Source organism: Salmo trutta, chromosome 39 (genome assembly GCF_901001165.1).
Source record: "Salmo trutta chromosome 39, fSalTru1.1, whole genome shotgun sequence".
In the NCBI taxonomy this organism is placed as follows: domain Eukaryota; kingdom Metazoa; phylum Chordata; class Actinopteri; order Salmoniformes; family Salmonidae; genus Salmo; species Salmo trutta.
The window spans coordinates 24974626-25001061 of record NC_042995.1 but is presented as its reverse complement, the minus strand read 5'-3'; the positions used below and the strand labels follow the sequence as shown (position 1 = coordinate 25001061).

General features: G+C 41.4%; 1 pseudogene; it reads left to right on the top strand.

Annotated features, from left to right (window-relative positions):
- Positions 1 to 24650, top strand: part of LOC115179278 (calcium/calmodulin-dependent 3',5'-cyclic nucleotide phosphodiesterase 1A-like) — a 49114-nt pseudogene extending 24464 nt beyond the window's left edge.
- Positions 24651 to 26436: the final 1786 nt, after the last annotated feature.

The window sequence follows — 26436 nt, the reverse complement described above, 5'->3', positions numbered from 1 at the left end:
TATTTAACCAGGACAGCTCCAACAGGCTTATATAAAGTATTTTAAATGACTTTACTTAGGCTTGAGGTGTAAATGTCCGATCCTCCCTTCATCAGATACCTCTGTCTTCCCTGGTATACTTTGTGGAGGCTCTGGAGGTGGTCTGCAGCAAGCACAGGAACCCCTATCACAACCTGATCCACGTTTCCGATGTCACGCAGACCGCACACTACCTAATGCTCCACACCGGTGTTATGGTGAGTTAAGCCTAATTTATACCCTACATATGTTCACAATGCAATAACACAATTAGCTCTGCAAAATGGCAATCCTGCGTACTACCTAACAATGCAGTGTCGCCATTTTGCATAGCTAATTGTAGTTATTGTGTTGCATACGCACACACTTTCACACATGCAAAGAAGCTATACTAGATTTACCTCAAATCTGAAATCCACAACAGAAGCTAGCCAGAGGTTAGCCAGTTCACTGGCTAACGTTGGAGTTCAGCTAGCCACGGTTAGCGGTCCTCAGCTATCCATTAGCTCGAAAAGCTATCGCCAATTTTTGTACAGCGCGACTCAGACCAGAGCTTACCGGACCTATGGCTCTGGACGTTTACACCTGTATCTTGCAGCTAACTAGCTGCTACCTGAGTGACTATTGGCAACGTTGGTCCCGGAGTTAACATAAATTATTCCGGAGCTAGCCAGCTGAAGAGTTTCATCAGTCACTCCTGGGCTATTCCGGAGCTAGCCAGCTGAAGAGTTCCATCAGCCTCTCCTGGGCTACAATCACCTATCCGGACCCGTTTTACTGCCGATGCGGAGCCCCATTGGGCCTTCACGACTGGACCACCGACGTTATCTGCCCGAGGGAGTTATCCAACTGGCCCCTCCGTCGCGACGTAACCCGAATGCCCATCTGCGGCCCGCTAATCGTTAGCTGTCTTATCGGCTGCTATCTGAATAGGTCTATCAGACAATTTTCTTGGGCCACTATAACTAACTATTTTGCCAATTGGAATGGTCCCCCCTACCACACGGAACCCCACTAATCTACAGACGGAATCGCACGAGGTGGCTAAAAACAGACCTCCTCCATCTTCTACCAGCTTGCTACCTATGGCTTGGCTAGCTATCTAACTCTCACTGAACCCTTTGATCACTCGGCTAAGCATGCCTCTCCTCAATGTCAATATGCCTTGTCCATTGCTGTTCTGGTTAGTGTTTATTGGCTTATTTCACTGGCGAGCCTCTAGCCCTGCTCATTATACCTTATCCAACCTCTCAGTTCCTCCACCCACACATGCTATGACATCTTCTGGTTTCAATGATGTTTCTAGAGACAATATCTCTCTCATCATCACTAAAATGCCTAGGTTTACCTCCACTGTACTCACATCCTACCATACCTTTGTCTGTACATTATACCATGAAGCTATTTTATCGGCCCCAGAAACCTGCTCCTTTTTCTCTCTATTCCGGACATCACAGATGACCAATTCTTATAGCTTTTAGCCGTACCCTTATCCTTATACTTCTCTGTTCCTCTGGTGATGTAGAGGTGAATCCAGGCCCTGCAGTGCCTAGCTCCAGTCCTACTCCCCAGGCGCTCTCTTTTGATGACTTCTGTAACCGTAATAGCCTTGGTTTCATGCATGTTAACATTAGAAGCCTCCTCCCTAAGTTTGTTTTATTCACTGCTTTAGCACACTCTGCCAACCCGGATGTCCTAGCCGTGTCTGAATCCTGGCTTAGGAAGTCCACCAAAAACTCTGAATTCTTCATCCCTATTTACAACGTTTTCAGACAAGATAGAACGGCCAACGGGGGCGGTGTTGCAATCTACTGCAGAGATAGCCTGCAGAGTTCTGTCCTACTATCCAGGTCTGTACCCAAACAATTTGAACTTCTACTTTTAAAAATCCATCTCTCTAAAAACAAGTCTCTCACCGTTGCCGCCTGCTATAGACCACCCTCGGCCCCCAGCTGTGCTCTGGACACCATATTTGAACTGATTGCCCCCCATCTATCTTCAGAGCTCGTGCTACTAGGTGACCTAACACCCCAGCCATCCTACAATCCAAGCTTGACGCCCTCAATCTCACACAAATTATTAATGAACCCACCAGGTACCACCCCAAAGCCGTAAACACTGGCACCCTCACAGATATCATCCTAACCAATTTGCCCTCTAAATACACCTCTGCTGTTTCAATCAAGATCTCAGCGATCACGGCCTCATTGCCTGCATCCGTAATGGGTCTACGGTCAAACGACCTCCACTCATCACTGTCAAACGCTCCCTGAAACATTTCAGCGAGCAAGCCTTTCTAATCAACCTGGTCCTGGTATCCTGGAAGGATATTGACCTCATCCCGTCAGTAGAGGATGCCTGGTTATTTATAAAAAAAATGTCTTCCTCACCATATTAAATAAGCATGCCCCATTCAAGAAATTTAGAACCAGGAACAGATATAGCCCTTGGTTCTCCCCAGACCTGACTGCCCTTAACTTCTTGAGGCTACCTGGGACGTTAGCGTGCCACCTGTGGCGCACCCTATCAACAGCAGGTGCATTTCAAGAGCGGCAAATTTGAAACCAAATAAATGTACAAATTCAAATTTCTCAAACATACAACTAACTTACAGCCTTTGAAAGATAAACATCTTCTTAATCTAACCACGTTTACCGATTTCAAAAAGGTTTTACGGGGAAAGCATAAAGTTAGGTTATGTTAGGAGAGTACATTGACAATAGCGGTGTGCAATGCATTGTCGATTCAAAGACAGGCTTTACCAAAACCATACAATCAGCTAAAATTATGCACTAACCTTTTACAATCTCCATCAGATGACACTCCTAGGACATTTTGTTAGACAATGCATGCATTTTTAGTTCTATCAAGTTCATATTTATATCTAAAAACAGTGTTTTACTATGGCGTTGATGTTCAGGAAATCGTTTCCCTCCAATACCGGCAGTCAAGTCATGACGACAAAATAATTAATTAATATTAGAAAACATTGCTAAAATATTATATTGTCATTCAAAGAATTATAGATTTACATCTCTTGAACGCAATGGACTTGTCAGATTTTAAATTAACCTTACTGGGTAATCACACTTTGCAATAATCTGAGCACTGCGCCAGAAAAATACGCATCGCGATACAGACTAACCGCCATGTTGGAGGAATCTAAAATCGAAAATACTATATAAATAATCCATTACCTTTGATTCTCTTCATCAGATGTCACTTCCAAAGAGTCCCAGGTCCATAACGAATGTATTTTTGTTCAAAAAAGCTCATCATTTATGTCGAAAAACCTCCGTGTTGTAGCGCATGATCTAAGCCAGCCGAACTTCACTTCACTTCAAGAACGGAAAAAATATATTTCCGTTCGTTCAAACATGTCAAACGTTGTATCGCATAAATCATTAGGGCCTTTTTTAACCAGAACATGAATAAAATTCAAGGCGGACCATTGGGTTTTCTTTTAAAACGTTTCGGAATGAGAGTACCCACCATCAAATCGCGCGCCAGGGTGAATGATGGACCATCACGTTCCATGGCTCTTATTCGGTCAGATCTCACTGTAGAACACTCAAAACACTTTGTAAAGGCTGGGGACATCTTGTGGAAGCAATAGGAAGTGCCAGAATATAATTCACCCCCTTTGTTTTTCAATGGCATAGGCTCAAAGTCAATTCAACACATCAGGTATCCACTTCCTGTCAGAATCTGTCTCAGGGTTTTGCCTGCCAAATGAGTTCTGTTATACTCACAGACACCATTCAAACAGTTTTTGAAACTTTAGGGTGTTTTCTATCCATATATAATAAGTATATGCATATTGTAGTTACTGGGTAGGTGTAGGAGGCATTTAAAAATGGGCACATATTTTTTCAAAAATTCTCAATACTGCCCCCTAGCCCAAACAGGTTAACCAACACAAAAACACCTCCTCCCAGGATAGGAAACTTTGTCACCACCGATAAACCCACTATAATTGAGAATTTCAATAAGCATTTTTCTACGGCTGGCCATGCTTTCCACCTGGCTACCCCTACTGCAGTCAACAGCACTGCACCCCCCACAGCTACTCGCCCAAGCCTTCCCCATTTCTCCTTCTCCCAAATCCATTCAGCTGATGTTCTGAAAGAGCTGCAAAATCAGGCCCCCTACAAATCAGCCGGGCTAGACAATCTGGACCCTTTCTTTCTAAAAATTATCTGCCGAAATTATTGCAACCCATATTACTAGCCTGTTCAACCTCTCTTTCGTGTCGTCTGAGATTCCCATAGATTGGAAAGCAGCTGCTGTCATCCCCCTCTTCAAAGGAGGGGACACTCTTGACCCAAATTGCTATAGACCTATATCCATCCTACCCTGCCTTTCTAAGGTCTTCGAAAGCCAAGTCAACAAACAGATTACAGACCATTTCGAATCCCACCGCACCTTCTCCGCTATGCAATCTGGTTTCAGAGCTGGTCATGGGTGCACCTCAGCCACGCTCAAGTTCCTAAATGATATCGTAACCGCCATCGATAAGAAACAATACTGTGCTGCCGTTTTCATTGACCTGGCCAAAGCTTTCGACTCTGTCAATCACCACATCCTCATCGGCAGGCTCAATAGCCTTAGTTTCTCTAATGATTGCATCGCCTGGTTCACCAACTACTACTCTGATAGAGTTCAGTGTGTCAAATCGGAGGGCCTGTTGTCCGGACCTCTGGCACTGTCTATGGGGGTGCCACAGGGTTCAATTCTTGGGACAACTCTTTTCTCTGTATACATCAATGATGTCGCTCTTGCTGCTGGTGAGTCTCTGATCCACCTCTACGCAGACGACACCATTCTGTATACTTCTGGCCCTTCTTTGGACACTGTGTTAACCTGTTTGGGCTAGGGGGCAGTATTGAGAATTTTGGAAAAAATATGTGCCCATTTTTAACTGCCTCCTACACCAACTCAGAAGGTAGAATATGCATATTATTGTTCAGGTTTGGATAGAACACACTCTGAATTTTCTAAAACTGTTTGAATGGTGTCTGTGAGTATAACAGAACTCCTATGGCAGGCAAAAACCTGACAAGGTTTCATGCAGGAAGTACCCTGTCTGACAAGGAGTTGTGCGTCTTGCATCTGTTTATTGAAAAGTAAGGATCTTAGCTGTAACGTGACAATTCCCAGGGCTCCGATAGGCTCTCAGAACCCGGGAAATACCTGAAGGTTGACGAGGCAGCCTCAGGCTGAAACACATTATCGCCTTTGGTAAGTGGCGGATCAGAGGACCTTTGAATGAGGCGCGTGCACGATTCGCTCCTGAGGAGAAATTTAATTCGGCTGTTTAGGCTCAATGCATATTCCCGGTCGGAATATTATCGCTTTTCTACGAGATAAATGGCAGAAAAATTGGTTTTAAACAGCGGTTGACATGCTTCGAAGTACGGTAATGGAATATTTAGACATTTTTTGTCACGCCAATGCGCCATGCGCAAGACCGTGATGTAGCATTCTGATAGTGTCTAGAACTCACGAACAAAACGTCGTTGTTTGGATGTAACGATGGATTATTTGGGACCAAACCAACATTTGTTATTGAAGTAGAAGTCCTGGCAATGTATTCTGACGAAGAACAAGCAAGGTAAGAACATTTTTCTTATAGGAAATGTGATTTTGGTGGAGGCTGACCTGGGTGGGTGTCTAAATAGCTAGCCCTGTGATGCCGGGCTATGTACTTAGATTATTGCAAAATGTGCTTCATCCGGAAAGCTATTTTAAAATCGGACATATCGAGTGCATAGAGGAGTAATGTATCTATAATTCTTAAAATAATTGTTATGCTTTTTGTGAACGTTTATCATGAGTAATTTAGCAAACTGTTAGTAAATTCCCCGGAAGTTTGCGGGGGTTATGCTTTTTCTGAACGTCACATGCTAATGTAAAAAGCTGTTTTTTGATATAAATATGAACTTGATTGAACAGACATGCATGTATTGTATAACACAATGTCCTAGGTGTGTCATCTGATGAAGATCATAAAAGGTTAGTGCTGCATTTAGCTGTGGTTTGGGTTTATGTGACATGACATGCTAGCTTGAAAAATGGGTGTCTGATTATTTCTGGCTGGGCACTCTGCTGACATAATCTAATGTTTTGCTTTCGTTGTAAAGCCTTTTTGAAATCGGACAGTGTGGTTAGATTAACGAGATTCTTGTCTTTAAATAGCTGTAAAATAGCAATATGTTTGAGAAATTGAAGTAATAGTATTTCTAACGATTCAAAAATCGCGCCACTGGATTTCAGTGGCTGTTACGTAGGTGGGACGAGTTCGTCCCACATGCGCCAGAGAGGTTAAACCTCTTGAAAGGCTGGTCCCGTATGCGGGATCAACATCCAGCGAAAAATCAGAACGCCATATTCATAACCTAACCATAACCAAATCTAATATTTTTTTTCTTCTCAAACATAGGACTATTTTACACCGTTTTATAGATACACTTCTCCTGAATCAAACCACGTTGTCCGATTTCAAAAAGGCTTTACAGCGAAAGCAAAACATTACATTATGTTAGGAGAGTACATCGTCAAAATAGCCACACCGCCATTTTCCGACCAACAAATAACCAAAAAACAGCTAAATGAATCAAATCAAATCAAATCAAATTTATTTATATAGCCCTTCGTACATCAGCTGAAATCTCAAAGTGCTGTACAGAAACCCAGCCTAAAACCCCAAACAGCAAGCAATGCATGTGAAAGAAGCACGGTGGCTGGGAAAAACTCCCTAGGAAAAACTCCTGAGAAAGGCCAAAAACCTAGGAAGAAACCTAGAGAGGAACCAGGCTATGAGGGGTGGCCAGTCCTCTTCTGGCTGTGCCGGGTGGATATTATAACAGAACATGGTCAAGATGTTAAAATGTTCGTAAATGACCAGCATGGTCAAATAATAATAATCATAGTAATTGTCGAGGGTGCAACAAGCACGTCCGGTGAACAGGTCAGGGTTCCGTAGCCGCAGGCAGAACAGTTGAAACTGGAGCAGCAGCATGGCCAGGTGGACTGGGGACAGCAAGGAGTCATCATGCCAGGTAGTCCTAGGGCTCAGGTCCTCCGAGAGAAAGAAAGAAAGAGAGAATTAGAGAGAGCATATTTACATTCACACAGGACACCGGATAAGACAAGAGAATACTCCAGATGTAACAGACTGACCCTAGCCCCCCGACACATAAACTACTGCAGCATAAATACTGGAGGCTGAGACAGGAGGGATCAGAAGACACTGTGGCCCCATCCGATGATACCCCCGGACAGGGCCAAACAGGCAGGATATAACCCCACCCACTTTGCCAAAGCACAGCCCCCACACCACTAGAGGGATATCTACAACCACCAACTTACCGTCCGAAGACAAGGCCGAGTATAGCCCACAAAGATGTCCGCCACGGCACAACCCAAGGGGGGGGCGCCAACCCAGACAGGAAGACCACGTCAGTGGCTCAACCTACTCAAGTGACGCACCCCTCCCATGGACGGCATGGAAGAACACCAGTAAGTCAGTGACTCAGCCCCTGTAAAAGGGTTAGAGGCAGAGAATCCCAGTGGGAAGAGGGGAACCGACAAGGCAGAGACAGCAAGGGCGGTTCGTTGCTCCAGCCTTTCCGTTCACCTTCACACTCCTGGGCCAGACTATACTTAATCGTAGGACCTACTGAAGAGATAAGTTTTCAGTAAAGACTTAAAGGTTGAGACTGAGTCTGCGTCTCTCACATGGGTAGGCAGACCATTCCATAAAAATGGAGCTCTATAGGAGAAAGCCCTACCTCCAGCCGTTTGCTTAGAAATTCTAGGGACAATTAGGAGGCCTGCGTCTTGTGACCGTAGCGTACGTGTAGGTATGTACGGCAGGACCAAATCGGAAAGATAGGTAGGAGCAAGCCCATGTAATGCTTTGTAGGTTAGCAGTAAAACCTTGAAATCAGCCCTTGCCTTAACAGGAAGCCAGTGTAGGGAGGCTAGCACTGGAGTAATATGATCAAATTTTTTGGTTCTAGTCAGGATTCTAGCAGCCGTATTTAGCACTAACTGAAGTTTGTTTAGTGCTTTATCCGGGTAGCCGGAAAGTAGAGCATTGCAGTAGTCGAGCCTAGAAGTAACAAAAGCATGGATTAATTTTTCTGCGTCATTTTTGGACAGAAAGTTTCTGATTTTTGCAATGTTACGTAGATGGAAAAAAGCTGTCCTTGAAGCAGTCTTGATATGTTCTTCAAAAGAGAGATCAGGGTCCAGAGTAACGCCGAGGTCCTTCACAGTTTTATTTGAGACGACTGTACAACCATCCAGATTAATTGTCAGATTCAACAGAAGATCTCTTTGTTTCTTGGGACCTAGGACAAGCATCTCTGTTTTGTCCGAGTTTAAAAGTAGAAAATTTGCAGCCATCCACTTCCTTATGTCTGAAACACAGGCTTCTAGCGAGGGCAATTTTGGGGCTTCACCATGTTTCATTGAAATGTACAGCTGTGTGTCGTCCGCATAGCAGTGAAATTTAACATTATGTTTTCGAATGACATCCCCAAGAGGTAAAATATATAGTGAAAACAATAGTGGTCCTAGAACGGAACCTTGAGGAACACCGAAATTTACAATTGATTTGTCAGAGGACGAACCATTCACAGAGACAAACTGATATCTTTCCGACAGATAAGATCTAAACCAGGCCAGAACTTGTCCATGTAGACCAATTTGGGTTTCCAATCTCTCCAAAAGAATGTGGTGATCGATGGTATCAAAAGCGGCACTAAGATCTAGGAGCATGAGGACAGATGCAGAGCCTCGGTCTGACGTCATTAAAAGGTCATTTACCACCTTCACAAGTGCAGTCTCAGTGCTATGATGGGGTCTAAAACCAGACTGAAGCGTTTCGTATACATTGTTTGTCTTCAGGAAGGCAGTGAGTTGCTGCGCAACAACTTTTTCTAAAATTTTTGAGAGGAATGGAAGATTCGATATAGGCCGATAGTTTTTTATAATTTCTGGGTCAAGATTCGGCTTTTTCAAGAGAGGCTTTATTACTGCCACTTTTAGTGAGCTTGGTACACATCCAGTGGATAGAGAGCCGTTTATTATGTTCAACATAGGAGGGCCAAGCACAGGAAGCAGCTCTTTCAGTAGTTTAGTTGGAATAGGGTCCAGTATGCAGCTTGAGGGTTTGGAGGCCATGATTATTTTCATCATTGTGTCAAGAGATATAGTACTAAAACACTTTAGTATCTCCCTTGAGCCAAGGTCCTGGCAGAGTTGTGCAGACTCTGGACAATGAAGCCCTGGAGGAATACCCAGATTTAAAGAGGAGTCCGTAATTTGCTTTCTAAAGATCATGATCTTTTCCTCAAAAAAGTTCATAAATGTATTACTGCTGAAGTGAAAGCCATCCTCCATTTGCGAATGCTGCTTTTTAGTTAGCTTTGCGACAGTGTCAAAAAGAAATTTCGGATTGTTCTTATTTTCCTCAATTAAGTTGGAAAAATAGGATGATCGTGCAGCAGTGAGGGCTCTTCGATACTGCACGGTACTGTCTTTCCAAGCTAGTCGGAAGACTTCCAGTTTAGTGTGGCGCCATTTCCGTTCCAATTTTCTGGAAGCTTGCTTCAGAGCTCGTGTATTTTCTGTATACCAGGGAGCTAGTTTCTTATGACAGATGTTTTTAATTTTTAGGGGTGCAACTGCATCTAGGGTATTGCGCAAGGTTGAATTGAGTTCCTCGGTTAGGTGGTTAACTGATTCTTGTCCTCTGACGTCCTTGGGTAGGCAGAGGGAGTCTGGAAGGGCATCAAGGAATCTTTGGGTTGTCTGAGAATTTATAGCACGACTTTTAATCTTCCTTGGTTGGGGTCTGAGCAGATTATTTGTTGCAATTGTAAACGCAATAAAATGGTGGTCCGATAATCCAGGATTATGAGGAAAAACATTAAGATCCACAACATTTATTCCATGGGACAAAACTAGGTCCAGAGTATGACTGTGGCAGTGAGTAGGTCCAGAGACATGTTGGACAAAACCCACTGAGTCGATGATGGCTCCGAAAGCCTTTTGGAGTGGGTCTGTGGACTTTTCCATGTGAATGTTAAAGTCACCAAAAATTAGAATATTATCTGCTATGACTACAAGATCCGATAGGAATTCAGGGAACTCAGTAAGGAACACTGCATATGGCCCAGGAGGCCTGTAAACAGTAGCTATAAAAAGTGATTGAGTAGGCTGCATAGATTTCATGACTAGAAGCTCAAAAGACGAAAACGTCATTGTTTTTTTTTTTGTAAATTGAAATTTGCTATCGTAAATGTTAGCAACACCTCCGCCTTTGCCGGATGCACGGGGGGTTTGGTCACTAGTGTAACCAGGGGGTGAGGCCTCATTTAACACAGTAAATTCATCAGGCTTAAGCCATGTTTCAGTCAGGCCAATCACATCAAGATTATGATCAGTGATTAGTTCATTGACTATAACTGCCTTGGAAGTGAGGGATCTAACATTAAGTAACCCAATTTTGAGATGTGAAGTATCACAATCTCTTTCAATAATGGCAGGAATGGAGGAGGTCTTTATACTAGTAAGATTACTGAAGCGAACACCGCCATTTTTTTGAATGAAGCACTAACCTTTGACAATCTTCATCAGATGACACTCCTAGGACATCATGTTACACAATACATGCATTCTTTTGTTCGATAAAGTTCATATTTATATATAAACAGCATTTTACATCGGCGCATGACGTTCAGAAAATATTTTCCCTCAAATGCATCCGGTGAAGCAGTGCCTTTTTCAACCAGGACTTCAATAATATTCAAGGGGGACGATTGCATTGTCTTACTAAACGTTTCGAATGGGGAGGGTAGCCATGGGCGCCCGCGTCATAGTAGTAATGGCCCTCCCCCTGTGACCAACTTCCAAGCCTCTCTTTCGGTCAGTTTGTACCATAGAAGACTCAAACCACTTTGTAAAGACTGTTGACATCTAGTGGAAGCCTTAGGAAGTGCTCAATGAATCCTAACTCACGGTGTGTTTTATAGGCAAAGTGCTGAAGGTGAGTCCACAAATCAGATTTCCACTTCCTGCATGGGATCTGTCTCGGGGTTTTGACTGCCATATGAGTTCTGTTATACTCACAGACACCATTCAAACAGTTTTAGAAACTTTAGAGTGTTTTCTATCCAAATCTACTAATTATATGCATATCCTAGCTTCTGAGTTTGAGTAGGAGGCCGTTTAAAATGGGCATGTATTTTTTTCAAAATTCGCTGTAGCGCCCCCTATCCTTAAGGAGCTATAAGAGGTTAACAGCCCTCCAGACGAGCTTCAATGCCATACACCTCTCCTTCGGTGGCCTCCAACTGCTCCTAAATACAAGTAAAACTAATTGCATGCTCTTCAACCGATCGCTGCCTGCACCTGCCCGCCTGTCCTGCATCACTACTCTGGACGGTTCTGACTTAGAATATGTGGACAACTACAAATACCTAGGTGTCTGGTTAGACTGTAAACTCTCCTTCCAGACTCACATCAAACATCTCCAATCCAAAGTTAAATCAAGAATTGGCTTCCTATTTCGCAACAAAGCCTCCTTCACTCATGCTGCCAAACATATCCTCGTAAAACTTACCATCCTACCGATCCTCGACTTTGGCGATGTCATTTACAAAATAGCCTCCAATACCCTACTCAACAAACTGGATGCAGTCTATCACAGTGCCATCCGTTTTGTCACCAAAGCCCCATATACTTCCCACCACTGCCCCATATACTACCCACCACTGCGACCTGTACGCTCTCGTTGGCTGGCCTTCGCTTCATAATCGTCGCCAAACCCACTGGCTCCAGGTCATCTACAAGTCCCTGCTAGGTAAAGTCCCCCCTTATCTCCGCTCACTGGTCACCATAGCAGCACCCACCTGTAGCACGCTCTCCAGCAGGTATATCTCTCTGGTTATCCCCAAAGCCAATTCCTCCTTTGGCCGTCTCTCTTTCCAGTTCTCTGCTGCCAATGACTGGAACGAACTACAAAAATCCCTGAAACTGGAAACACTTATCTCCCTCACTAGCTTTAAGCACCAGCTGTCAGAGCAGCTCACAGATCACTGCACCTGTACATAGCCCATCTATAATTTAGCCCAAACAACTACCTCTTCCCCTACTGTATTTATTTATTTTATTTATTTTATTTTGCTCCTTTGCACCCCATTATTTCTATTTCTACTTTGCACTTTCTTCTACTACAAATCTACCATTCCAGTGTTTTACTTGCTATATTGTATTTACTTTGCCACAATGGACTTTTTTTGCCTTTACCTCCCTTATCTCACCTCATTTGCTCACATTGTACATAGACTTATTTTTCTACTGTATTATTGACTGTATATTTGTTTTTCTCCATGTGTAACTCTGTGTTTTTGTATGTTGTCGAACTGCTTTGCTTTATCTTGGCCAGGTCGCAATTGTAAATGAGAACTTGTTCTCAACTTGCCTACCTGGTTAAATAGGTGAAATAAAAATCTCTAACCTGGATATTCATTTTGCAGCACTGGCTCAATGACCTAGAGATTTTAGCCATGGTGTTTGCTGTAGCCATTCATGATTTTGAGCACACAGGGACCACCAACAACTTCCATATCCAGACCAGGTCAGTCAGCACTCTCCCTCTTTAGTATGTCTCATTTATAACTGGGTTGGGGGTCAATTCAGAAAGTGATTTGAATTTCAAATCCCAAAATGGAAAGAATTGAATGAATACCTTCTCCTTTTAGCTTACTGACCAGTTATTGAATTGTAATTTCAGTTTACTTCCTGAATTGACCGACTTCAAATTGACCCAAACCCTGATTTAGAAAGACAAATGGTTCTGTGGATCACAACACTTTTCAGTTGTGAAATGTAATTTGAACTTTTTTTTTATATGAAAGTGAAGAGTTCTCAGTATTGAATAGAGTGGAGTAATGACTAAATGTGGGGAAAGAGCAGGAGATAAATAAATACTGTTAAAACTCAACCTAAAGATGACTGGCGGTAAGGGGTTTTCCATTAGTAGATCCAGGGAGACACAGAGGAAACAAAGGAGCTAACAACAGGTATCCCCATTTGTGTATGAATGTGTGAACTTGTGTGTGTGCCTGCATGTGTTTGCAGGGAGCTCCGTGCGCTGGTAATTGAGATGGTCATGAGCACAGATCTGTCGTGCCACTTTCAGCAGAACAAGACCATATGGAGTGCTTTGCAGCAGTCAGACGGGTGTCTTCACACTCTGTCCACTCCTTTCTCACTGCTCCTCTCCTCTATCTGTTGCACTCCAGACCATCCCTCCTATCTTTCTTCCCATTCTACTCAAGAGGCTTTGAGACACTTCAGATCTTCTAATCGCACCTCTTAACAATGCTTTTGTCCTAAAGATTCCTCTCTAAACAGAAGTGCACAAACACACACAAATGCAAACACACACATACACAACTGACCCCTTCTTTCCTTCCTCTGTGTGTGTGAGCTTGTGTGTGTTTGCATGCATATGTGTGTCTGCTTGTGTGCATGTCTGCCTGTGTGTGTGTCTATATGTGCATTTGCATGCGTGCTTGCATTGTTGTGTGTCTGTATGTGTATGGGCTAATGTATGCTTGTCTGTGGAGTTCAGTGTGGACAAGGCCAAGGTTCTCTCTCTGATGCTACATGCGGCTGACATCAGCCACCCAGCCAAGGACTGGCCTTTGCACTACCGCTGGACACAGACCCTCATGGAGTTCTTCAGACAGGTACTGAAGGTCTTTTGGACAGCTTTTTTGTGATTCACATTTCTTTATTGATTTTCACACACAGAAATTAACAGTAACAAACAGAACAGACTCAACAAAACAGTAAACACCACACAACGTCATATAAAGAGCTCCAGATCATCATAAATTATGGTAATTCAAATAAGCTTGTCGCCATGAAGCTGATCACTCCTGTGGCTTAGTTGAAATTAGTTATTTTAAAGTTATGTTTTTTGAAATTGTTACTGTTTCCATTGGGTAAAATAGTATGTTAATGGTGTATACAATTCTCTAAAGCCTTGTTCACATTGGCAGTTGTGACTCAAATTCATACATTGTTTTTGCATGTCTGATTCAAATTTTTGCTTTTTCCTCCAGTCTGAACACCCAAAAAGCACATGGAATCAGATATTTCAAGCCACATTTCACAGGTGGTTTGAAATCAGATATACATCTGATTCCTGGCCATGCGACTTGTGTCTTAACGGTCAAATCTGAAAAATTCTCAAGTGGTTTTTAGACTGTCATTTGGCATATCATGTTGCTTGCTTGCTAACTACCCTGTTGATAGTTTTGACAAGAACATGCGGTAGCTGTGGAGCTAACTATCTTGTTAATTGTTTACAAAAAAAGTATTGAATGTGCTAGAAAGCTAAACATCTACCTAGTTAGCTAGTTGACAGCTGTGGCTGGCCAAAAAGGACTAGTCTTGCAAGTTGGATCATCTTATCTATCCTTTGAGGCTTTAAAGGTGTTCTTACACTAAGCAACTGGGAAATTTCCGTAGCAGGCATCGTTGTCACCTTAGCTTGCTACATAACTTCTAAGTGATAGGAAGCACGAACACCACCACCAATCAGCCTACACCACTGTGCACACACCCGTTGCTACTATGACAACAAGCATAGCCATGTCACTAAATTAATGCTGTCTGAACACATACAGTGGTTCCTCCTTTAAAAGTTGCATCATACTGCAGCACACCTTGCAGGCTGCTGCAGCATTCTGTGGCACGTTATCTATATGTCAGCCATTTTTTCTGTCAATGCAAGTTATTGCTAGTTTGACCAACAGAGGGCATCTTTGAGACACATTTGATAGTCTTCCATGTTGCAGGCATGCGGGAGACCGGGGTTCAATCCCCCAATGGGGAGGAAGGAGTAGACTGTCCTTGTAAATAAGAATCAGTTCTTAACTGATTCCATAAGTGTTATTTCATAGTTGTGATGTCTTCACTATTATTCTACAATGTAGAAAATAGTACAAACATAGAACAATCCTGGAATGAGTAGGTCTGTCCAAACTTTTGATTGGTACTTGCTTAATTAATTTGATTAATATTATGGTGTTTCTATTCCATGAAAAACAAAAAACCCTGACGGTCGGCAGTACAGTACTGGGCTATTTAGCTAAAGAATCCCTGTGTTGTGTGGACCGGATGGGAGACCGGGGTTGAATTCCGCAATGGGGAGGAATGAGTAGGTTGTCCTTGTAATTAAGAATTTGTTCTTAACTGATTTCATAGTTGTGATATCTTCACTATTATTCTACAATGTAGAAAATAGTAAAAATAAAGAAAATCCTGGAATGAGTAGGGGTGTCTGAACTTTTGACTGGTACTTGCTGGGTAAATTCAGACCATTTTGCTCTCTGAGCGCACACTGGACGTTCGGGCCGAGGAGTAGGGTTGATTTGAGCATTCTGGCCTTACAATGGCAGTCAAGCACCCAAGCTAACGATGGCTAGCTTGCTAGCTACTTCCAGACACAAATGAGACCACTCTGACCATTTGACTCACCCTAGCAGAGCTGGTTAGGCAGTTTTTGTGTTAACCAGAGCGTTGGTGACTGTAACTGTGCTGCTGGAAACAATGTAATTGCGCTTTTTTTGGCAACGTTTACTGACACCGGCCATATTTAACGGGTGTTGAGCGCTTGTAAATTCATTATTCTGCGCTCTGGTACACTCAGACGAGAGTGCTCTGAAATCGGAGTAGATAGCCAGGGCGAATTTACGAATGCTCCCGAATGTCCATTGAGAGCGCACAACGACTATACCATTTAGCTAAGCTAAGAAATGGGAATCATTAAGTCAATAAATGTTGGGTTGTTAGATAGCCTATAGTTAATATACTGTCAAGTTTGATGTATAACTACTAACGTTAGGTAGATAGCTAACATAATGGTACATACTGCTGTAATGATTTGCTATGTGGGTCGTAAGGACAGCGTAGCTAGAAAATTGTCAGCCAACATAACGTGTGAGGTAACTTATTTCAAAAGTCATTACTTTATTACATTGAGTAGCAAGCTACCCCTTGGTCGTTAGGGCAAATCTGGTCTGTGATAGGAGGGGGGATTTTCACACCTAGCTCGGCTATTAGACTAATCTTTAGTAAAGGTTGAGTAGTCTATTGTTCAGCTATTAGCTATTAGCCCCCCTCCCCAACTTGCAACAAAACAGCAAAAATGAGGCTTCAAAGTAAAAAATAGAGTGCAACACTTTATGCATTTTAAAAATACAACAAGACATGTATTTCAAAACAAAATGTTGCTATCAACCAGCCTCCATTTCGACCATTTTTGAGTGTCAGTTTGGCTACAACCAATACTGTTCAGCCTTTCTTTCCGACACAAAGGAAGTCATAGCGGACACCTACGAAGAAGGACTGTGTAATGATGGCATCTCAGGTAAGCAGCACTGGGTGTTCTTCAGTCCAACTTTTACATTTCTAGTAGTTAGCTCCTATGATTCAGTGTCGAGTCATAACATTGTACTATATTACATACATACCATAGAATGATAAACCATGCAATTATTATTCTCAAGCTAACCAAAAGCATTTAGCTATGAACGCCTGTTCTCATCATTTTCAGTTGAATTAATCTAACTTTCTTTCATAGCAACTCATAAGCAGGCCATGTCCTATTTATTTCATAGTCGATATATAATCATATTTCATGACAGTGTAACGATGACCTTTTTTACAGAAGGATGAAAGAACACTATGTTTGTCACTATGTTTGTCATGCTATTCTGATATGTCATATAAAGAGTTAGACCAGAAAGTCAACGCCATTAAGACAAGGATTCCCCATGCGGGCTTTAGAATGGTCAAAGGAAGTCTCAGAGCAATGGGCCATCGTGTACAATGGCGAAGAGTTAGGGAGTCTTTGCAGCGTGTAGACGGTGGAGGTATCATTGCCAGAATGATCCACCTTCGTTGCATTGCTTGGCAAAAATACTCTGTTCCTGCACCCCCTGTCTCACGTCCACATTGATACAAATCATAAATTGACATAAAAGATATATAATGTCTCCATCAAATCTAAGAAGTTATTTTAACTTTTATTCTTTCTTATTCCTAGAAAAATGTTCAATGATGTATGAAGTTGTTCTTCATCAACTGGTAAAACATAAATAATGAAGGAGGTTAATAGGTTAAACATTTCACTTTTAATTCCAATGCTTTTTTTCAAGATACAACAGGTAAGTATATTATTTTGTATACATACTGCATATTTCCCATCACCTACTGAACAACCACAATACCAGTCTGGTGTAAAACAAGAAGTTAAGCTTTATTTTGATGTATCAAGAATGTTAAATATTTGAATTTAGTATTTTTGAATTTCGCGCTCTGCAATTTCACCGGATGTTGGACGGTAACGTCCCACCTGCCCGTAAGAAGTTAGAATAAAAAAAGGCTTAATCGGGCTCTCTCTCTATCCATCTGTCTCTCGTCTCCAGGTATGTTTTGATGTGAGAGAGGAAGCCAGTCCAGTCATCGCCACCTCACCCGCTCTTAAGATAACCTTTGGGCCAACTGGGGGCCCACGGCTGGTAGGAGACACTGTTAGAGAAACTGTAATTGTGATGAACTGAGAGAATATTAGGGTAGCACTGTAATTAATTTAATCATATGCTGTCTGCTTCTGTTCTTACCTCTTTCTGTCTTCTACACCTCTCTCCCCACCTCGTATTTCTTCCTCGTTTTATAATGCACACCATATGTGCATTGACGTACAGATTGAACTTTTATTTATAATATAATATTTCAATTATCATAATTATAATGCATGTATTATGTATTTATGACACCTGGATAATGAACTTCTTTCAATAAAATGTTTCATATTCTCCACTGGTTGAAATTAAGTATGTCATTGAAGTATTATCCTGTGTCCTCAGATTAATGCAGATGAAGGGAGTTAGATATGCAACGTTTTTTTTCTGTATTCATGAATTACAAATCAGCCTTTACTTAAATCATGTTTCTAGTCTATTGCATAGTTACAATGTGTAATCATTGATGTCCCAGGAGCAGGAGTGATGAACACTGTTGAAGTGTATAATTGTAATACATACATCCAGACACAGCATCATTCAAAGAATGGTTTGATACACCTGGTGTTGGATATGACTGAAAAAGAAGAGATTCATACCTGAACCACACCTTTATTTGCCAAGGAAGAGTACATGATCAGTGAATATATTCAATGTACAGGCTACAATGTGGGGATATCATGCGTGGTAATAACTACAGTACAAGTATATAGGACTTGCATCATTGGCACAATAAAGTTATTATATCCTACTCAATCCATGCCATTCAGACTTGAAGTTGATACAACAACTCTGATAGCTGAGGTTCATAGACTGGTATGAAAATTAGTTCAGAACCTATAGTTTTAGGGTCCATACACAGATCGGCTACATACTGTAGCTAGCTACACATCCATAGGCATACAGTTATTTTTATCCTCCACTACACAACAAGCAAGTAAATAGTTAGCTAGCTTTGTTACTTTAGCTGCATTGCATGGCAAGGCAAGCTTACACAACTGTACATTCAATTTGCAGTAAATGCTTTAGCTAGCTAGATTCTTTACATCCACTGTTTCCCAAGATGACAGCCTGGCTTGCTGGTTTTCTCAGGAGTCCCTAAAACATTAAACAACACAAATTACAATGTCATACTGTAACACCAGCTAGCTAGCTGGCTAATGTTAGCTAGTCAGTTAACTTGCTAAATCATGATTTTCGTAAATTAACTTATACATTATATACATTAACTAATTTATTCTTCTCAGTTGTACATTTTTTGCTTGACTCGTTATGACGTTATAATTGCTTACATTTGCTTCCCCTGTAATGTTTTGTCAGCCATCTTTGCTGAAGAAAGTCACCAGGGACGGGTGACTCGCGTCAAATTTGTCATTGGAACCACTCAATATGATTTGTAATATAAAATCTTGGAACCAAAATGCATAATGAGTGTTCAACCTCCCCCTTGTGGTGGTGTGGGGCAATGAAGCCGTGACGCTGGGTACCTCTAAGTCCTGCGGTGCAAGCTCACAACTTTTAACCTCTATGGGCTAGGTGGGACGTTAGCGTCCCACTCTATTCATCAGCCAGTGGAAGAGCGTGGCACAAAATACAAAAACCTCAAAAATGCTATAATTTCAATATTTCAAACATACGACTATTTTACACCATTTGAAAGATAAGACTCTCGTTAATCTAACCACATTGTCCGATTTCAAAAGGCTTTACAGCGAAAGCAAAACATTAGATTATGTTAGGAGAGTACATAGACATAAATAACTACACAGCCATTTTTCAAACAAGCATATATGTCACAAAAACCCAAAACACAGCTAAATGCAGCACTAACCTTTGATGATCTTCATCAGATGACGCTCCTAGGACATTATGTTATACAATACATGCATGTTTTGTTCAATCAAGTTCATATTTATATCAAAAAATAGCTTTTTACATTGGAGTGTGATGTTCAGAAATTGTATTCCCACCGAAAACTTCCGGTGAATTTACTAAATTACTCATGATAAATGTTGACAAAATACATAACAATTATTTTAAGAATTATAGATGCAGAACGCCTTTATGCAATCGCTATGTCAGATTTTAAAATAGCTTTTCGGCGAAAGCACATTTTGCAATATTCCGAGTACATAGCTCAGCCATCACGGCTAGCTAATTTGACACCCGCCAAGGTCGGGGCTCACTTAACTCAGAATTAGTCTTAGAAAAATTGGATTACCTTTGCTGTTTTTCGTCAGAATGCACTCCCAGGACTGCTACTTCCACAACAAATGTTGTTTTTGTTCCAAATAATCCATAGTTATGTGCAAATACCTCCATTTTGTTAGTGCGTTCAGGTCACTATCCAAAGGGTAACGCGCGAGTGCATTTCGAGACAAAAAAATTCAAAATGTTCGATTACCGTACTGAGAAGCATGTCAAACGCTGTTTAAAATCAATTTTTATAGTATTTTTCTCGTAAAATAGCGCTAATATTCCAACCGGACAATGCTGTATTCATTCAAAAAGGAAGAGAAAAAATGGCGAGGTCTAGTGAACGCGCATTTCCAATCTCTTAGTCTCCGGGCAGACCACTGACAAACTGTGCTCCTGTTATCTGCCCAGGGACAGGAGACGCCTCAATCCGCTTTCTGAACGCTTTAGAGAGCCAATGGAAGCCTTAGAAAGTGCTACATAACCCCACGGGCACTGTAGTTTTGATAGAGAAGCAAATGGAGAACTACAAATTCGCAGAAAGGCCACTTCCTGCTTGGAATTTTCTCAGGTTCTTGCCTGCCATATGAGTTCTGTTATACTCACAGACACCATTCAAACAGTTTTAGAAACGTCAGGGTGTTTTCTATCCAAATCTAATAATAATATGCATATTCTCATTTCTGGGAAAGAGCAGTAACCAGTTTAAATCGGGTACGTTTTTTATCCGGCCGTGAAAATACTGCCCCCTAGCCCAGACAGGTTAACCTGTTGGGGCTAGGGGGCAGTATTTTCACAGCCAGATAAAAAACGTACCCGATTTAAACTGGTTACTACTCTTGCCCAGAAATGAGAATATGCATGTAATTAGTAGATTTGGATAGAAAACACTCTTAAAGTTTCTAAAACTGTTTGAATGGTGTCTGTGAGTATAACAGAACTCATATATCAGGCCAAAACCTGAGAAGATTCCATACAGGAAGTGCCCTGTCTGACAATTTGATGTCCTTCTGTTGCATCTCTATTGAAAATACAGCATCTGTGCTGTAACGTGACACTTACTAAGGCTTCCATTGGCTTTCTAAAGCCGCCAGAAAGTGGAATGGGGTGTCTGCTGTATCTGGGCAAAGTATAGGAGCAGAGTTTGTAAGTGGCCTGCCTGGGGACAGTGAGACTGAGATGCGCATTCACGAGACTTCGCCATTTTTTTCTTTCAGTCTTTGAATGAATACAACATTGTCCGGTTGGAATATTATCGCTATTTTACGAGAAAAATAGCATAAAAATTGATTTTAAACAGCGTTTGACATGCTTCTAAGTACGGTAATGGAATATTTAGACATTTTTTGTTACAAAATGCGCTTGCGCATTACCCTTCGGATAGTGACCTGAACGCACTAACAAAACGGAGGTATTTGGATATAACTATGGATTATTTGGAACCAAAACAACATTTGTTGTTGAAGTAGAAGTCCTGGGAGTGCATTTTGACGAAGAACAGCAAAGGTAATCCAATTTTTCTAATAGTAATTCTGAGTTTAGTGAGCCCCAAACTTGGTGGGTGTCAAATTAGCTTGCCTGTGACGGCCGAGCTATGTACTCAGAATATTGCAAAATGTGCTTTCGCTGACAAGCTATTTTAAAATCTGACACAGCATGTTGCATAAAGGCGTTCTGTATCTATAATTCTTAAAATAATTTATGTATTTTGTCAACGTTTATCATGAGTAATTTAGTAAAATCACCGGAAGTTTTCGGTGGGTATGCTAGTTCTGAACATCACATGCTAATGTAAAAAGCTGGTTTTCGATATAAATATGAACTTGATTGAACAAAACATGCATGTATTGTATAACATAATGTCCTAGGAGTGTCATCTGATGAAGATCATCAAAGGTTAGTACTGCATTTAGCTGTGGTTTTGGTTTTTGTGACATATATGCTTGCTTTGAAAATGGCTGTGTGATTATTTTTGGCAGGGTACTCTCCTGACATAATCTAATGTTTTGCTTTCGCTGTAAAGCCTTTTTGAAATCGGACAATGTGGTTAGATTAACCAGAGTCTTGTCTTTAAAATGGTGTAAAATAGTCATATGTTTGTAGAAATTGAAGTTATAGCATTTTTTAGGTATTTGTATTTCGCGGCATGCGATTCCACTGGCTGTTGAATAGAGTGGGACGCTAACGTCCCACCTAGCCCAGAGAGGTTAAAGGAGGAACCACTGTACACATTTTTTATGGTGAACGAGTGTTGCGCCTTTTCCTTTCCAATTATGGAACCATACCAAACATAACATAATTATAGTGTTCCGGATTTACGTTTACTATGTTACGTCTAGCCTATGAGACCAGGCTGACCAAAGATGCTGCTCCCTCCACTCCCATTCTGAACTGGTTCGTATCAACTCTCCAATCAACTCTTTATTCCCCTTATCTAAATCGACTCATTTAAAAAAAAATCTGTACATGTTTACTCTAGCTTGGTCCCAGATCTGTTTGTACTTGTGCCTACTCCTTGTCATTGTCAATCCTAACAGTCTGGCCTTTCAGAAATCTTCAAATATGAACATTCTATCATCAATGACCTCGAAGAGAACAGAGGATTTGATCCTTATTGGATAACCTCCAAAGCAATCAGCTGCGAATACGTAGAAGCTCAAATAAACCTTAGCACACAATGAAACCTTAGCATTCGTACATGAAAAATATTGAACAGAAAAAGAAAGGCATTGTGTGCTGTACGTGTGTCCTGTATATGTGCATACTATATGGAACAATTATTAGTGTGTCAAAACACAAACGCACTGTCCTCATGTCTTTGTTCTGTCTTTTTTTGTTTGTCATTGTCACGTCCTGACCAGTATAGAGGATTATTTGTTATTGTAGTTTGGTCAGGACGTGGCAGAGGGTAGTTAGTTTATGTATTCCGGGGTTTTGGGTTTCTTTTCTATGTTTGTGTTTCTATGGGTTTTCTATCTGTTCTGTTTCTATGTTAGTTAATTGGGGTATGGACTCTCAATTGAAGGCAGGTGTTTTCTAGTTGCCTTTTATTGGGAGTCCTATATATTAGGGTGTGTTTGGTCTTGTTGTTTGTGGGTAGTTGTTTTAGCACTTCTATATGTGTGTAGCCTGCTATACTGTTCCTGGCGGTCATTGTTTTCTTGTTTTTGTTCGTGGTGTTAACATTATAATAAATTATGATGAGCACGCAATCCGCTGCATATTGGTCCACTTTTTCCGACAGCGATTTCAACATATCTTCTGACGAAGAGGAGCGTGACAGTCATTGTCTTTTTTTGTAGGTTTTCAGGGTGACAAGGAGGCTGAATTTGGACTGCCCTTCTCCCCTCTCTGTGACCGCAACACAACCATGATCGCTCAGTCACAGATAGCCCAGTAAGAATACTCTTAAAATGCATCATCATTCATTTTTCATTTGTATTTATTTAGCCAGGATAGTCCATTCAATTCAATGCATTGAAAAGCTTGCTCCAATCCTGTAATGTCAGATCAGTGATTACTTCAAGGAAGGAAGCATTTCAAAGTGTTTGGACAGGGCTTCTCACTACCTCAGTCTTAATCACAGGGCTTTACCACCCTGTGTGGGCAGAGGAATATTGGGAAATTAGCTTCAACAATTGCTTGCATCTCAATAAAAAAACGGCCTAATTGTCTCCTTCCCTATATCTGCACTGATCTAGCAGAACTGGAATAGAGAACAACATAACTTCCAACATATTGCTTTTCACCTGTTCTCTGTTTTCAGACCAATCCAGGTGAGTATAGTAGATGAGGAGAGGAAGACACTTTACTACTAAGAAGCACCCTCTCTGATGAGGAAAATGTTTGACCTTAAACTTTCATGATTACAAAAATCTTTGGAATGGTCTCCCCTCTCTCTCAGGATTCATTGACTTCATTCTTGAGCTGATGTTCTCTGCCCTGATCGACTCTACAGTGAAGGCGATCTCTCCTCTCATAGAGGAAGCTGTGAAGTCAGGAGCCTCTGGAGTCAGAATGTCCAGGTACTTTCCATGAAACCCCAGCAGAGACCCATAGACTCATCTGACACTAGAACAGATGTATTAAACAATGGCATTTACTTCCATGTGTTCTGGTATAAGTAAATTCAAAGCATGCGTGTGTGTGCTTATACGTGAGGGTGCTTGCTTACATGTGTGCGAGCCTGCACGTGCATGTGTTGGTGTGTTTGTACGTGTTGGTCTTTCTTTTAGCATGGCTGGCACAGACGCAGAGACAGTGATGGAGTCGGTAAAGAGACACATTGGCTGTGGAGCTCCATTTGACTACTCCCTGACCAGCATAGACCTCAGATGGGTACACCGTCTAACCTTAACCCTAACCCAGCACAACAAGGAAAGATGGAAGGAGCTAACTGAGCAAGGTAGCCCAACCTAACTCAGTCTTATTGATTTAGGAAACATAACAAACAGACCAGTCTTGTTTAGCGTCTTCTAGAGTAGAAGCTTAAGAGGCACATTCAAAAAGCCAACAGAATGCAGACTAACTGTTTATAAAAGGTAGAAAAAAAGGACATTGCACACTATAATATTCCCAGCTCTTACAATATATTACTGCATGACTAAATGGTCTAACCCTAACACTGTCTATGCCTAGCCAGCACAAATCTGTCTCGCCATGTGTTTCACACAACTCCAGTTTATTCATCCAGAATTGTGTACTACACTTGTAGTGCATGTGTAGTAATAATAACACAATAATGTCTAGTGAGCTGTCTCGGTGTCATTGTCTTCTGTTTGTTGATGACCAGAGTTGGCCAGCAAAGAGGTTGTGTCATAGAAAGGAGCATGGACAAGACCAGTCGAGCACAGTCACAGAGGGGTCAAAGGTTTCACTGACAGACAGCTTTGGAGAGGAGTGATGATATAGACCATACAGAGGGTCTAAATGAACTGGATGATACCCATAATGCCCTACCACAGGACTGCTGGCCCTCCTTTGTAGACAAAGGGGTGGACACACCCCAGAAACACAGGTCTCGAGTTTGACCACAAGGACACACAGACAGACATATGCCATGTGCATGTGCGAACACACACACCACTGTGTGCACAGGTGTGTTGAGTGTATATATTTTTAACAAGAAGATCACAGTGCTTTAGGATTCCAACCTTTTGTTTCATTTGGATTCAGCTGGATTTTTACATCCATAGTATTCTAATGCAGACAAATGTTCCAATTATATTGTGCATCCTTCTTCCCCTGAGACAAATGTCATGTTACCTTGGTGACAGGCGTGTGTGAAAGACGTTAGCGTGACTGGTGTGTGATGTGTCTTCACAGGAGAGAGTACAGAGATAAATGAAGAGGAAGAGGAGCGCCAGAGCCCTTGATCCACCTTTTTGCAAAATTGTCTCATGTTCAGTATCAGTACTATTATTTTTTTTGTAAATGCATTATTTTCAGCTATTTATTAAAGGTAGGGTACTTACTGCAGCACACTGTTTTATTTTCAACAATCAGTTCTGCATAGGCTACATTGTTATGCTGTATTGGCAACATTTTCGGGGTGCTAAAGAGAACAGATCTGTGCAAAAAGTACTGATTTGATTTGAAACTTTTCTTAAAAAATAAACGTGACAAGGAGGTGACATTTTGCATTTCTCAGTTTACAAAACTCTAGTTACAGTAAATATGTGCTCCCTTACATTTACATTTTAGTCATTTAGCAGACGCTCTTATCCAGAGCGACTTACAGTAGTGAATACATAAATTTCAATTTTTCATTTCATGCATTTTGTTTTTTTGTACTGGCCCCCCGTGGGAATCAAACCCACAACCCTGGCGTTGCAAACACCATGCTCTACCAACTGAGCCACAGGGAAGGCCCTTATAACACACATTGTTGAATTAATTATTTAAATTATTACATCATGCTAAGTCACCTTTGTAAAGGTCTCCACCCCCCACCCTCATACAATGGAATTTAATCATGAATCATCTAGCGCTGTGCTCTGTAGCATACAAGGATAAACATGTACAAGGACAAATATGTTTTTTCTGCCAAAATATCCAAAGAAGAAATAGTGCCAAAGCATATGGTTAACATACATGTTTGTATCTTGAACATAATATTAGGCCTATAGTACAGGCTGGCTACAAAATAATAGACAAGAAGAGTCAAAGACAGATGGAGGATTGGCAGTTTTCCCTCTGGAAATATGGACCTATCATGGATGTGTCAGCTGAAACCTAACTCTCCAGTCTAGTCTAATGAAGAGGAGCACAGCACTCAGTTTGATTGAATTTCCTTTTGATTGCCATTAGGGGCCATGGTAAAAGCATTCGCTAAAGGTATGGGTAGTTCTGGCTTGGGTAGTTCTGGCTTGGACAGATGCATTAGGTGATATAGCCTTTGCAGCAAACCAATTCCGCTATAGTATATATACTGAACAAAAATATAAATGCAACATATAAAGTTTTGGTCCTATGTTTCATGAGCTGAACTAAAAGATCCCAGAAACGTTCCATATGCACAAAAAGCTTATTTCTCTCAAATGCTGTGCACGAATTTGTTAATTTAAGATAAGATAATCCATCCACCTTAAAAGGTGTGGCATATCAA